Genomic DNA, 14175 nt, shown 5'->3' on the forward strand with positions numbered 1-14175 from the left:
CAAACAAATTTCAACACCAGGGGAGTCTTTACAACTTCAGACAGGAGTCGACACAGACGATCCATCCTATGACCATGGCTAAAGGGCCACACTGCTAGCCGGGTGCTTTCTATTGAGTTCTCCCAGGCACATTTTCAGTGGCGTGGGTCAGCGTGCAAAGTTCAAATGCAACTACCTCCCAGTCACAAGTAGGAGATGGAGAAGATCCTCCCCCTCTGTCCTCGGTGATATCCTTATTTATCCGACACACTACCACACCAGGTTGATGTCTGAAGAATAGAAACTGAGATCCACATCACACACCTCTTTCATCCTTCTTCCCACAATCCCTCAAGACTGGGAAAGAGAGATTTCCCCTATTCTTCTTCCTCTTCTACCATCAAAATGTTCCCTGTTTAAGATCGAGTGCTCCAGCCTGCCAAAGGAAACTTTTCCCATGCTGAAAGAGAAATAAACATTGAAACATTAATCCAAATACTGGCCTGGTTTGCAAGGTGAAGTACAGATGTAAAACCCTGTGTAAGAACCTGACGTCTCTTCCTGGGTTCATGGATGCCGAGGGGAACTAGAGTGAAGGAAGGCTCCCAAGGTCAAAAAGGGAATCGCAGAAAAAACATAAGCTGTGCGCGTTGTCTAGATGCCATGTCAACTCCCCTGTTGCCTCTCCTCACACTCAAATGAATTAAACACCCAGAGCAGTCATCATACTGCGATGCCCTCACGCAGTCACAAGATGACTGCGTGCACAGTGGGTGCGCGCAGGTGGGCAGGGCTGGGCTGCACAGCATGGAGCCTGCCTGGGAGTCCCGCCTTCTCCAGGCTCTGGGCATGGAGCCGGGAGGAGGCGGGTCCCCTGGCTCCACGAGATGAGGCCTGCCTGGGGGTCTGGCAAGGCCTGTCTGGAGGTCCTCTGGCTCAGCACGTTGAGGCCTGCCTGGGGATACTCCGAGCAGTGAGGCCTGCCTGGGGGTCCTGGGGGTCCCGCTTCCTGGCTCCAGGTGGAGTGGAGGCAGGACCCCCGGCTCCAGCCTACCTCTTTGAGGCAATCCATTGAGGAGCCCTGGATGGGTGGGCAGGGCCTACCTCTTTGGGGTGATCGATCATGGGGTTCCTGCACTGTGACAGGGCACAGGCCAGGCTGGGGGACACCCCCCCCCAGTGCACAAATTTCATGCACTGGGCCCCTAGTGAAAAATAATAGAAGTGGCCCCATCATCTGCCCTTCTCTGCCTTCTCGCCCCTGGCCTCTGCAGGAGGGAGTGTCTGTGCACAGCCCAAACCAAGATCAGCATTCCTAAACTATAGTCCAGCTTGCAACACTCAATTCCAGGGAGTGAGTTAGTGCTTTATGTAGAGTCTCTGGGCATCACCGTGATTAGAAGAGGGGATCAATTAACACTATGTGAATTAGCTTCAGTCAATGTACAAAATTATACAGCCCCTCTCCCAGTGTCTGCCTATCAGAGTGGAGCCTATTTTCACAGCTGTCTCTCTCCCAAGGCTCTTCCAGCAGAATTACTTCCTTCTGAGATGCAGGGAGAAGAGACTCGGATTGTCTTTTAGCTTGACCACTTTATCTTACTTAGAAAGACAAGCTTAATAAATCAGAACATTCTTCTATCTGAATCCTGTCCACCCATACTCCGTTATCTTTCATTCATGAGTGTATGTGCTGTCTGAACTCTGAACAGTGGCATGGCCTTGACCCTCCTTTTAGTCTCTAGGGGGAAATTCCCGCATGCAAATTAAAATCCCAGCTCACCTTTCTCATCCCAACTTACTCTTCTAATCACCCTCAGAAGATCCGATGTTCTGTGAAGACTGACGTTTGAAAACAGTGACAAAGAAATATCAGTTTGCAGGGGTTGGGGATTGGGGTTGGGAGATGCTCCTGTATACAGTTAATAGTGAACAGAGAGAAGAAAAGCTTGTTATTGGTCAGGGTAAGCTTGAAAGTGCGTTCAGGATGTCCTAGTCCCTTTGAACGGCTGTCACAGAATACCACAGATGGGGGGGGGGGCGCTATGATCTCACTAATAAGTGGAATCCAATGAACAAAATAAACCAACAAATAAAATGGAACCAGAAGCATAGATACATGAAACAGACTGGCCGGTACTCAAAGAGAGAGAGTGGGGGTAACTTGATAAAGAAGGTGAAGGGCTTAGCTGAAGAATATATATGCATTCCCCATGGACACAGACAACAATTTGGTGAAGGCCAAGGAAGGGGGAGGATGGAGGTGGGCAAATGGAGGTGGGACTCCTGCAATAATGTCAACACAAAAAAAGTTAAAGATAGATAGATGATAGATAGATAGATAGATAGATAGATAGATAGATAGATAGATACAGACATTTGCTCCTCCCAGCTCTGGAGGCTGGGAAGTCCAAGGTCAAGGAGCTACAGATTCAGTGTCTGTGAGGAACTGCATCCCACAGAGGGTTGTCATCTTCACTGTAGCCTCACATGAGAGAAGGAGCCAGGGCTCTCTCTGCCATCTCTTCCATAGGGAAGGAATACCATTCAGATCTCTGTGCTCAGGACCTACTCACCCCCAAAGGCCCCACCTCCAGATACCGTCACATTGGCGATTAGGTTTCAGCATATTAATTTGTGGGGGAGGGGGAGTAGGTCCTGAGGACAGAGATCTGAATCACTCAGCCCATAGCAGCATATTGGGAAAGAGAGACCAATTTGCTAGGACGGGGTTTGCAAATTGGTCATCATGCCAAGAGGCTGTGCTCCGTAGTAGCAGGTTGTTGAATAGTGAAGCAAGTCGCTTGGCTCTGTTGAAACACCTAAGCTTTTCACCAGCTTTGTCACTAAATCCTTGTGAGAATTATTCAATTTAGCCCGGCAAAGTACCAACTCATACATTTTCTAAAAACATGTAACACTTTAATGGCAAATTTTACTTTAAGGACAGGTATCCCACCCCCTATCACCCTCCCCACCCCCCAAGTAACTGAGCTCCCTTGAAGACAGGGGGCAGTTTGACCATGACTGGGCAACGCTAAGTGGTATACTGGTATACAGGCGTGCCTGAGGGGGAGAGAGAAAGGAAGGAGAGAACAAAGAATGGGGAGAGTTGCCCTGGCTGGGTGGGTCAGTTGGTTAGAGCATCATCCCATACACCAAAAGGTTGCAGATTCAATTCCCAATCAGGGCACACACCCAGGTTTTCGGTTTGATCCATAGTAGGGGTGATGCATTCGGGAGACAATCAACATCTCTCTCTCTCTCTCTCTCTCTCTCTCTCCCTGTAAAAATCAATAAAACATATCCTGAGAAGAGGATTAAAAAAAAAAAGAATGGATGTCATAGCTGGTTTGGCTCAGTGGATAGAGAGTCTGCCTGTGGACTGAAGGGTCCCAGGTTCAATTCCGGTCAAGGGCACAAGCCTGGGTTGTGGGCTCGATCCCCGTAGGGGGCATGCAGGAGGCAGCCAATCAATAGTTCTCTCTCATCATTGATGTTTCTATCTCTCTCTCCCTCTCCCTTCCTCTCTGAAAATCAATAAAAATATTTTTTTAAAAAAAATAATGGAGAGAGAGAGAGAGAGAGAGAGAGAAAGGAACAAAAGAACAGGGAGGGAGGATGAATAAGTAAATAGTAGACAGACATAGCAATGCTGCTCCTTGACTTCCATGAAGTAGTGAATCTTCTATCAATTGCTGACAGAGAACTCCTCAGGGAGTAACTAAAGGAAGAGTGAAAAAACAAATATCCCTTAGGCCTGTCGTGTTCTGAGTATCTGAGGATGGTCAGGTCTGGGCTTGAAGAAAATTCCTGATAGCAGATTTGGCCACACAAACCCAACACCTTCACCGAGCAGTGGCAAGGGTCTGCGATGCCCCGTGTGATGGGGAGTCATGCCAAGCATCGTGCAAATATTTCCCATGGGCCGCAGGTGCAAGACCTCTGGAAGCCCATTAATTCACAGCTGCTGTGAGAGCTGATGCTGCAAAACAAAGAGATCTGTACTCTGGGAGGTGAGTGCATGTGCATGTGTGTGTGTACGTGTGTGTGTGTGTGTGTGCATGTGTAAATATAGACTCAATAAATGAATGCAAGCAGAAGGAAGGGTCTTACTTTATCACCTTTCTGTGTAATATTTAGTAACTTTGGATAGCTTTTTTCTGATTATAAAATTAAATCAATGATTAAGAAATTTTGGAAAATACAGAAAATGACAAAAAAACAATGTCACAAACAAGAAATAATCACTGTTAATATTTTAACATATTTCTCTCAAGATTTCTCCACTGGAATCATACTCTGTGTAATGTTTTATAAACTACTGATTCCCATAACATTAGTCACCCTGAATACTGTTGCCTGCCACAGAGTATCTATTCTTTTGCATTATTAACACCTACAAGTATTCTCATCATATAGATTTAAGATTCCTCAATAGTATTCTGCAGTTGTAAATGTGGTTTGTTTATATATGTTTTTACGTTTGCTATTAAATATTAATGCTTTAATTCACATCCATGAGGATTTCCTTAGGGTAAATTTTAGGAGGAAAATTACTAGATCAAAAGATATTATCATTTAAAGTGTTTTGATATCTATTACCAAATTCTTCTACACACTGTTGTGTACACTAACTCCCCTCTACGAGGTGTGCCGGTTACCAGAACCACAGCCCACACTGGCTATCATTTCTCCTCAATTTTTCATGTTGAATAATGCAAAACATATAGATTTTTACTTTCTTTAGTCAATTGTGAGGTTAAACAATGCCCATTCTTTTTGTCATTTGTATTGCTTTGTTCATTATCTAGATATTTTATTATTCAGGTACTTATTATTCATTCTTTCATTATTTTCTGTAAGGGCCCTTTATTTAATGAGGATGTTCACTATTTTGAAATAGTATATTAAGCTGTTTTTTATTGTAATAAGAACATTCAATGAGATGTATCTTTTTATCAAGTTTTAAGTGTACAATGCAGTATTGTTAATTATAGGCATATTGGTTAAATATAGCCCATCTCTACAACTTACTCATCTTGCATAACTGAATCTTACATTTTTAAACTTTTATTCATATGTTGACATACAAAGATTTTGAGTTTTTATGTAGGCAAATGTGCCAATTACCATGGTTTTCGTGTTATGGATTATGATTTGAGGCAGAGGTCTTATATTTTTTCTAGATCATAATGCTTTCAGCACCGCTAGTTAAAGAAACTATTATTTTTCTACTGGTTTGAAATTTTACTTCGTCATAAATCAAGTTCAGCTTATACTGAAAGCCTGTTCCTGGCATTTTGATTCAGCCCCGTTAATCTGACTGTGGGGATTTGGTTCAATCGTGAGCATGATGTTTTGATGGCCATGGCCCTGTTTTAATATCGAGCTTCTGGGAGTGCCCCTGTACTGAAAACATTCCTGTTTACACTTGATCTGACTCAATGAGTTTTCTAAGCCAAGCTGCCATGGAGGCTGGAAAGCAGGAAGGTATTTAATTCTCCACATATGCAGCAGGCAGAAATATCTATAGCTACATGTAGATTAAAATCACATTTCTTCTCTTTTGTTTTCTAATGCTTAGGAATCTTTGCATCATTTCAGTATCATTGTGTTAGTGATCCAATAGAAACATAGAGGATTTATTAGATATCAATATGCTCACCATCTTTGTATGTAATTTCTAAATCATATCTCCTTTTGAAAACACAAGATGTCATTCAAAATAGTTGGCCAATGGTGATTAATTGGTTGTAAGTTATGGAACACTTTAAATAAGAAATTTGTGTGCCCTATCCTCTGAAAAAATACATCTATATGAAAAAATACATCACATACAATTTTAGCATTTTCTTGGATCATCTGATGCAAAATTATGATCTCATTACTAGTAAAAAAAATACTTAGTGCTTTTCAAATGTATTTTAGCCAACTCATCTGTCCTTAGATAAAAGCTTATGTAAAGAAAAAAACAAAACATCTTCTGCAGTTTGTAAAGCTCTTTAAGATGACATGACAGAATTAAAGCACCGAAGGGAGAGGTAGATAAACGTGCTGGGAGGAGCCAGGAGTTCTGGCTGAGCTGAGAGCAGGTGTAGAGGAGCAGAGACTGGATTCGTCCGAGTAAAGGCGGAGAAGCGCCGTGTGAACCACTGTGAACCCAGGCTCATCACCAGACGCCGTTATCTGCTGCTGTGAACCAGGTCGGAGGGGTGTTGCAACTGCTAATTTTATGTCCCAGTGGGCTGAGCCACCGGGCCCAGATGTTTGGTCAGCCGTTATTCTGGGTGTCCTGGGAGGGTTTCAGATGAGATTACATGTAAAGCAGTAGGCCTCGGAAAGCAGTTTTCTCCATAATGTGGGTGGGCCTCATCTGATCAGTTAGGTCAAAATAGAGCAAAAGGCTGACCCTGAAGTGGGAGAGAACTTTCCAGCCAGACGACCTTCAAACCCGACATCACCTCTTCTGGGTTCAACAGCGGCTCCCAGCCTTGGGGCTGGCGCTGGGACACGGGCTCTACAGAATTTGGATTTGCCCGTCTCCATAATCACACGAGCCAATTCCTCGTAATAATTCTCTTTATGTATATGAAGCCTATAAAGAATGCTGACTAACAACCTTCTATCCCAGTGGCCCAGGACAGACCAGGTTCATGCCTGTGTCCTCTGCACATATTACTGGCATCCTTCTCATTCACACAGGCACCTGGCGTTTGGTGTTTGTTTATGTTTAACAACGCAGAGGGAGGTCCTGTTTGTCGGAAATGCACCACCAAAGGGTCTGCGATGCCCCGTGTGAGGGGGAGTCGTGTCGAGCGTCGTGCAAACATTCCCCATGGGCCGCAGGTGCAAGACCTCTGGAAGCCCATCAATTCACAGCTGCTGTAAGAGCTGATGCTGGAGTTTGCAAAGCTCTTTAAGATGACATGACAAAGTTAGAGCACAGAAGGGAGAGGTAGATGAACATCCCGGGGGGAGCCAGGGAGTTCTGCCCTGAGCTGAGAGCAAGTGTAGATGAGCAGAGACTGGATTCATCCAAGTAAAGGCAGAGAAACGCTGTGTGAGCCACTGTGAATCCAGGCTCATCACGAGACACAAGTTATCTGCTGCTGTGAACCAAGCGGGAGGGTTGAAAATAGAAACGTTTTCAGTCCAGGGCACTCCCAAAAGCTTGATATCAACCAGGGGAGACCCACAGTGGCCCCAGCGTGGGGGAGGGGTCATCTGTTTGTTGAGACAGCCCTAAGCGAGGCAACTGCAGGCCCCCTGGGGACAGGCTGAGTGGAAACACCAGGGAGGCTGCGGCTGTGCCCCCTGCCCAGGCTTCTCCTTCCAGGGCCAGAGCAGGCTGGTGGTGGCAGGTGGCACCGTGGCCGGATTTACCGCCCCCTCAGCGTGCTCCCCCCCCCCTTGTACCTGTGAGGATCAATGACCTGCTCCCCCACACGAGGCCCTGCAGGTTTGTTCTGATGACCTGCTCCTCCTGAGGTCACTGCCTTTCATCGTCACTAGTCCCCGCAGCCCCTGCAGCCCGAGGGAGCAGCACCTGGGCGGCACCAGAACAAGAAAAGTCTGGGAGCAAGAGCGGCGTTCTCTTAAACTCACGCAATTCTCAAAACGCCTCTTGCCGGAGATCTTACTCCTTGACCCTGCTCACTGCGCCAACGTGGGAGCAAGTTCCTCCTTGATCCTGCTCAACTGCACCAACTGTGGGCCAGTATTAGACGGAGAAGACATGGGCGGTCACAGGCGTATAGGAGAGGCTTTACTGCAGACCAAGTAGCCGTTGCTAAGGAGGAGCCAGCAGTCAAAACAGTTCTTCAAAGGAGCCCCACCAAGCAGCCGCGCACAGGCTGGTCAGCAACACGTCTTTACACCAATTCACACAAAAGAGGCTTCGTGCCAAATAGTGACATCACTGTCTGGGTTATAGAAAGGCACGCCTGCGCAGTGCGTACAGGACAACTGCTGTCATTGCCTTTGCACCCGCGTATGGCGGCTTGGCCTTGAGCATCTGGCGGACTCTGATTCGGGTTCCCCCACCTCTTTCTCCAAGTCCTGTTACAACGATTCAATGCAAACGCTTCCCCTGAGAGGAGGGATGAACGACCCAGGTTCGCATTCACCTTTTCCTCCATCCAGTGAATCAGAGTTTTAAAGCCTTAACATCCATCGCCATTGTAAGTTCCACGCTTAGGATTATATCTTCACACTTTGGTTCTTGTTCCAATCAGTGGTGCACCTGTGGAGAGCACGTGCAGTTTCCAGTTCTGTTCCGTCACAGAGCCTTCCCGCTGATAGGCTTGTTCCCTGGGGTCTGATACAAATGCAGTGATTAAGGACACCTATAAAATAACTAATAAATAAATTCTGAACATTTAAAAGATATAATAAACCACAACTTAACTTCCTAAATATAATTTCATCTTTTGCGGCTGTTTTAAAGATTTGAAATCGGGAGGAAATTCTTTACAAGTGGCTTTTATATATAACTAGAGGCCCGGTGCACAAAAATTTGTGCACTCCGGGGGCGGGGGGAGGGGGGTCCCCCAGCCTGGCCTGTGCCCTCTCACAGTCTGGGACCCCTTGGGAGATAACGACCTGCTGGCTTAGGCCTGCTCCCGGGTGGCAGAGGGCAGGCCCAATCCCTAGGTGCAGCCCCTGGTCAGGCTCAGAGCAGGGCCTATTGGGGAGTTGGGGCGCCGCCCTGTCATGCACAGAGCAGGGGGGATCGGGAGGTTGCTATGCCACCCTCAGTCACGCTCAGGATAGGGCCGATTGGGGGGTTGGGGCACCGCCCCCTGTCACACTCAAGGCAGGGTCGATGGGGAGGTTGCGGCGCCACCCCTTGTCATGCGGTCCTTTCATCAGCTGAGTGTTCCGTACCCTTCACACACAGAGCAAGGCCCATCAGGGGGGTTGGGGTTCCGTACCCTTTCAAACACAGAGCAGGGTCAATCAGGGGGTTGAGGAGCTCCCCCTGTCACTCACAAAGTAGGGCCGATAAAGGAATTGGGGCCCCCCCCCCTTTCACCCACAGAGCAGGGCAGATCAGGGGGTTGGGGCGCTGCACCCTGTCACACTCAGGGCAGGGACCAATGAGGAAGATTATGGCTCTACCCTGTCACACCACAGAGCAGGGCCTGTGGGGGGGGGGGTGTTGGGGTGCCGCACCCTGTCACACACAGAGCAGGGCCGATCAGGGGGTTGGTGCGCTGCACCCTGTCAAACACAGAGCCGCAGGGCAATCAGGGGATTGGGGAGCTCCCCCCTATCAGGCACAGAGCAGGGCTGATCAGGGGGTTGGGGCGCCTTCCCCTGTCACAAACAGAGCAGGGCAGATAGGGAGGTTGTGGCCCCGCCCCCTGTCACACACAGAGCCGCAGGGTGATCAGGGGGTTTGGGCGCAGCCCCCTGTCATGCTGATCCCAGTGCCGGGAGCCTCACTGCTCCGCTGATCCCGGTGCTGGGAGGCATATTACCCTTTTACTATATAGGATAGCGGCCTGGTGCATGGGTGGGGGCCAGCTGGTTTGCCCTGAAGGGTGTCCTGGATCAGGGTGGGGGTCCCCACTGGGGTGCCTGGCCAGTCTGGGTGAGGGGCTGAGGGCTGTTTTCCGGCTGGCAGATGACTAAAAGCTCCCAACTGCTCCTTGTTTTCTTTTTTTTTTTTTATTCTGGGCCAGCTTTAGCTCTGAGGCCTTGCTGCTGAAAACATCGATACAATGTTGCGGTCCGGGGCTGACTGACAGCCGGTTTCTGGGGTTTTGTTTACCTTCTTATTTGCAACATAGTACATAGTTGCTTAGAGTTGCAACTCAGAGGCCGGCAAGTGAGGCGGGGAACGTTGGAGTCCGCAGCAAGCAAGCCTCATGTTCGCTTCCAGCTGCCTGGCTGCCGGCCGCCATCTTGGCTGACAGTTAATTTGCATATACTCACTGATTAGCCAATGAAAAGGGTAGCGGTCGTATGCTAATTACCATGTTTCTCTTTTATTAGTGTAGACTAGAGGCCCGATGCAGGAAATTCATGCAAGGGGATTGGCCCTCACAGCCCGGCTTCCTCTGGAAGGACGTCTGGTAGGTCCTTCGGCTGTTCGGTCTAATTAGCATATTAGCTCTTTATTATATAGGATAACTCGGAACCTGATCCTCATTCAAATGTGCACGTTAATGCCTAATGCATATCAGAGTAGCTCCTGTGGGAGGGACTGAGGGTCAGACTGTGCAGGGTGAAAAAGTAAGAATAAACACGGAAACCAGTGGCGGGGGTGGAACTGCATCCCATTCACCCTGCCCGGAGCGATGTCCCAGTTGGCAAGAAACCATGGTCCCACTTAAATAGTATTAGGATAATGTTGGCCGCGTGAAAAGAGCTTGGAAACCTTCCCTCCTCTGGAACTTTTTGGAATAGTTTGAGGAAGACATGTGTTAGTTCTTCTTTGAATGTTTGGTAAAATTCGCCTGTGAAGCCATCTGATCCAAGACTTTTGTTTGCTGGGAGTTTTGGGTTTTTTTTTTTAATTATTATTACTCCTTAGATTTCATTTGTTTTACTGGTCTATTCAGGTTTTCTGCTTCTTCCTGACTCAGACTTGGAAGATGGTATGTTTCTAGGAATTTGTCCATTTCGCCAGGTTGTCTAGTTTGTTGCCATATAGTTGTTCATCTGCTTAAATCGTAGAGCTGAGCATGATTTAGTCGGACTTGTGGCAAAAAGCCTATGTCCATGTTGCTCATGCTATTCCGTTCAATGACTTTTGCTTTTACTTTCCCATTGTTTCCAGGAGGGGCAGGCACCTTCCTGACTAGAGTGACTTCCTCAGCAAACCTCTCCTCCCTCAGACATGTGCACAGTTTTATACTGAGAAACAAAAGCCTACATCTTCTATTGGCAAGAAAAATTCGATGTTTTTCCTCCTCTACTGACCTAGGAAATTAAGTTATTAACAGGAAAACACTGAATAAAAAGTTTACCCCCAGATAAACCTATAGGTATGAATTGTATAACTTATACTAAAAACAAGGCTAAGCACGTTGTTAACTGGCAAGTGGTGAGCCTGCTCATTTGAGCAGCATCTCTCTCACTTACAAGTAGATGATGTCACCGCGCACCGGGACCGAGAGATGCCCACGGCCCTAGGCCAGGACCTGATTCCCAAGAAGGTGTTGTTTGTACCGCAGGTTCCCCCAAAGTCACACCCGTGCTGTTAGGTCAAGCTCCATTCATCTGGTCTCACAGCCGCACTGAACCTGACACTCAAGCCACACAGACAATGTCCACAGTGCGTGGCACTAGTGGGCACCGCCAATCAACTTCTGCAGAAAGCACCGCTCTCACCTTCTCTCTTACTGTTTATTGCTACTGAGCTAAGAATTGTATCTTTAAACGAGTCCTTCCATATTGATGCTCAGTGTTTCCTTGTTGTTGATACTTCCCCACTTCATGTCCTTGAAAGAGAGACATGAGACATGGGTGGAAAAGTAGCTAGTGATATGAGCAGTTCTATGCATGGGATAAAATAGCACTGGGCCATTGTAAATTGAGATGAATAATCATTTCATCTCTTCTGCATGCCCGGTCTAGACATTGCAAAAAAATAATTATTATATTATTCTTAGCCAAATATTATGATGGTTTTATATACCTGTAATCATAAAATACCAAAACATACTAAGAATTCTATGATTTTTATAAAATATACATCAAAACAAACTTCCAAAGGTCTGAAGGAGACTATAAGTCGCAGGAACAGGTTCTCAGAGGCTACATTTGAATCTGTTCAGGTGGGATTAGTTGCCTCTTTAATTGACAGGATGGTAATTAAAGTCAGTCTAGGCCAGTGGTCAGCAAACTCATTAGTCAACAGAGCCAAATATCAACAGTACAACAATTGAAATTTCTTTTGAGAGCCAAATTTTTTATACTTAATCTATATAGGCAGGTACATTATTATTAACTTGATTAGGGTACTCCTAAGGCTTAGGAAGAGCCACACTCAAGGGGCCAAAGAGCCGCATGTGGCTCGCGAGCTGCAGTTTGCCGACCACGGGTCTAGGCAGCAGCTAAGTCGGCCTCTCAGACCATTCTCAGACTTCTGAATCCACATGTGTGTAGCGTCCTCCCTCTATCTTACCTGCCCTCTCTCCAGCTGTTACAGCCAGGCACCCACCTGTCATCAGTAAACCATGCTCCTAGCAATGCGTTGCACAGCGCTTGCACGGAAGCACAGTTATATAATAGTTAAGAGATGTACACTCTGTCCTGGCAGCAAGGTTGGCTCGTGGATGTGAGAGTTAATGTCACTTGATGAAGAGGGTCCTCCCATCCGCCAACCAGGCAGATGGATGCAGTGCAGAATGAGGCCTTGGCTTAAAAGTGAAGATGACGCACACTAACTTGGGATTTTCCTGTAGAAATAGGAAGAGATTGACCAAAGTGGGAGGGGAGGGGAGGGGGTACAGAACAAAGGGAAAAATTAAAAGAAAAGAAATACAATGAAGAACTTGGCTTTGGAGTTGACCAAACAGAATTCTTCCTATGGCGCTATTTCCTATAAGTTGTGTAACTTCTCAAAGCTTCATTTTCCTACAAAATTACCCTCCAAGATAGTAGAACTTATCCCATTGTTAGTTTTAAGTGAAGTGATACGGTATAACGTAGTTGTATGTAAGTCTCAAAGCGATTCAGTTCAAGGCTCCCAAGTGGAGGGATGTAGCAGGGAGCACAGTCCTCAACCCCGATTCTTTACTTACAAACACCCTGGGGATCGGTGGAAGGAAGCTACAGGTGGTGGGGAGGTACCAACAATGTAATGATCAGACAGGAATAAAGCAAGTCACATGGCAAGGTTCAGTATCTTCCCTTCTGAGCCAAAATCATCATGGGAGGCTGCATTATGAGGAAGTGAGGCCCTCACAAGGCCCTGGGAGGGGGAAGTGCTGGGGCAGATCCTAGTCTACATTCCTAACACCATTTTTGTGTCTCCCTGAGGAAGACAGGTCACTTACTGACCCTACTGTCTATGCTTCTGAGGCCCAAGGTTCCTCTTCTTCCTGTGGCCCTCAAAGCCCCCCCCATCCCCATCCCCATTCCCATCCCCATCACCATCCCCAGCACATTCCATTCCCCATCCCCATCACCATCCCCAGCACATTCCCATCCCCATCCCCAGCACATCCCATCCCCATCCCCATCCCCATCCCCAGCACATCCCAGCCCCATCCCCATCCCCATTTCCATCCCCAGCACATTCCATCCCTATCTCCATCCCCACCCCTATCCCCATCCCCATCCCCATCCCCATCCCAGCACATTCCATCCCCACCACCAAAGATTATTTTTCCTAAATGTAAAGCTCCATCCTCTGGCAAAGCTGTACCACTCTCCTTCCCACCCACTGTCCTCCCCTAGGGTCTCAACATCCACTAGAAAAAGACTGGACTTGAAAACTCCCTGCCCGAGCTTGATCTAAGGAAACTCTAGCCTGCAGGCAGAGCGTTCTACTTCACTCTGTCCCTCAGGAGCAGTTTTATAGCTTTCTGCTCACTCTCTGTCCTCATCGGCCTGCATTTGTTTACGGCATGGGAGCCAGTCCTGACACAAATGTCTCACAAAGAAAGAAGATGTGACAGAAGCTGCCACTTATTCGGTCTCTATTTGTACATTCAACCCCCTAGTGGCTTAGTCATCTCTCAAAATTCTTCCCGACATCTGAAACCGCACAGTCCGAGTGCCTTGGACATGTGAACAAACATTAAACTAAAATCCAAAATATAGGAATCAGAGAGATTAGGCCTTAGCTCATTTTCTGTACCAGCATATTATAAACTTGTCTTTATCAACTCATTTTCCTTTACCAACTAATTAATAAAAATGTTCCCTCTTTTGTTCACCACCAATCCCAACTTGATAGCAAGCCCTCCCCTCAGGTTTACCATAGATACCTTGGCTGTAGGACCCTGTGGCCTTATGTCTCTTTGCCAGATTAAGCCCTCAACAAATATTTCTTGTGTGCTGACATAAAGCTCTATGCTGTTACTATTCTAAGTGGAGAGTGAGACATAGATAAGCAATAATAAAAACAATTATAGATAGTGACATGTTTTATAAAGAAAACTAACAAGACTAATAGAATGGACTAGAAAGCCACAGTGGATCAAGAAAGGTGGATGGGCACATGTTAGCCTGCAT

At 46.9% G+C, this 14175-nt stretch overlaps 1 pseudogene; it reads left to right on the forward strand.

Moving 5' to 3' along the window:
* Positions 1-7765, forward strand: part of LOC102438667 — a 33822-nt pseudogene extending 26057 nt beyond the window's left edge.
* The last annotated feature ends 6410 nt before the right edge of the window (positions 7766-14175 follow it).

This window comes from Myotis lucifugus, unplaced genomic scaffold (genome assembly GCF_000147115.1).
Source record: "Myotis lucifugus unplaced genomic scaffold, Myoluc2.0 scaffold_400, whole genome shotgun sequence".
Taxonomy (NCBI): domain Eukaryota; kingdom Metazoa; phylum Chordata; class Mammalia; order Chiroptera; family Vespertilionidae; genus Myotis; species Myotis lucifugus.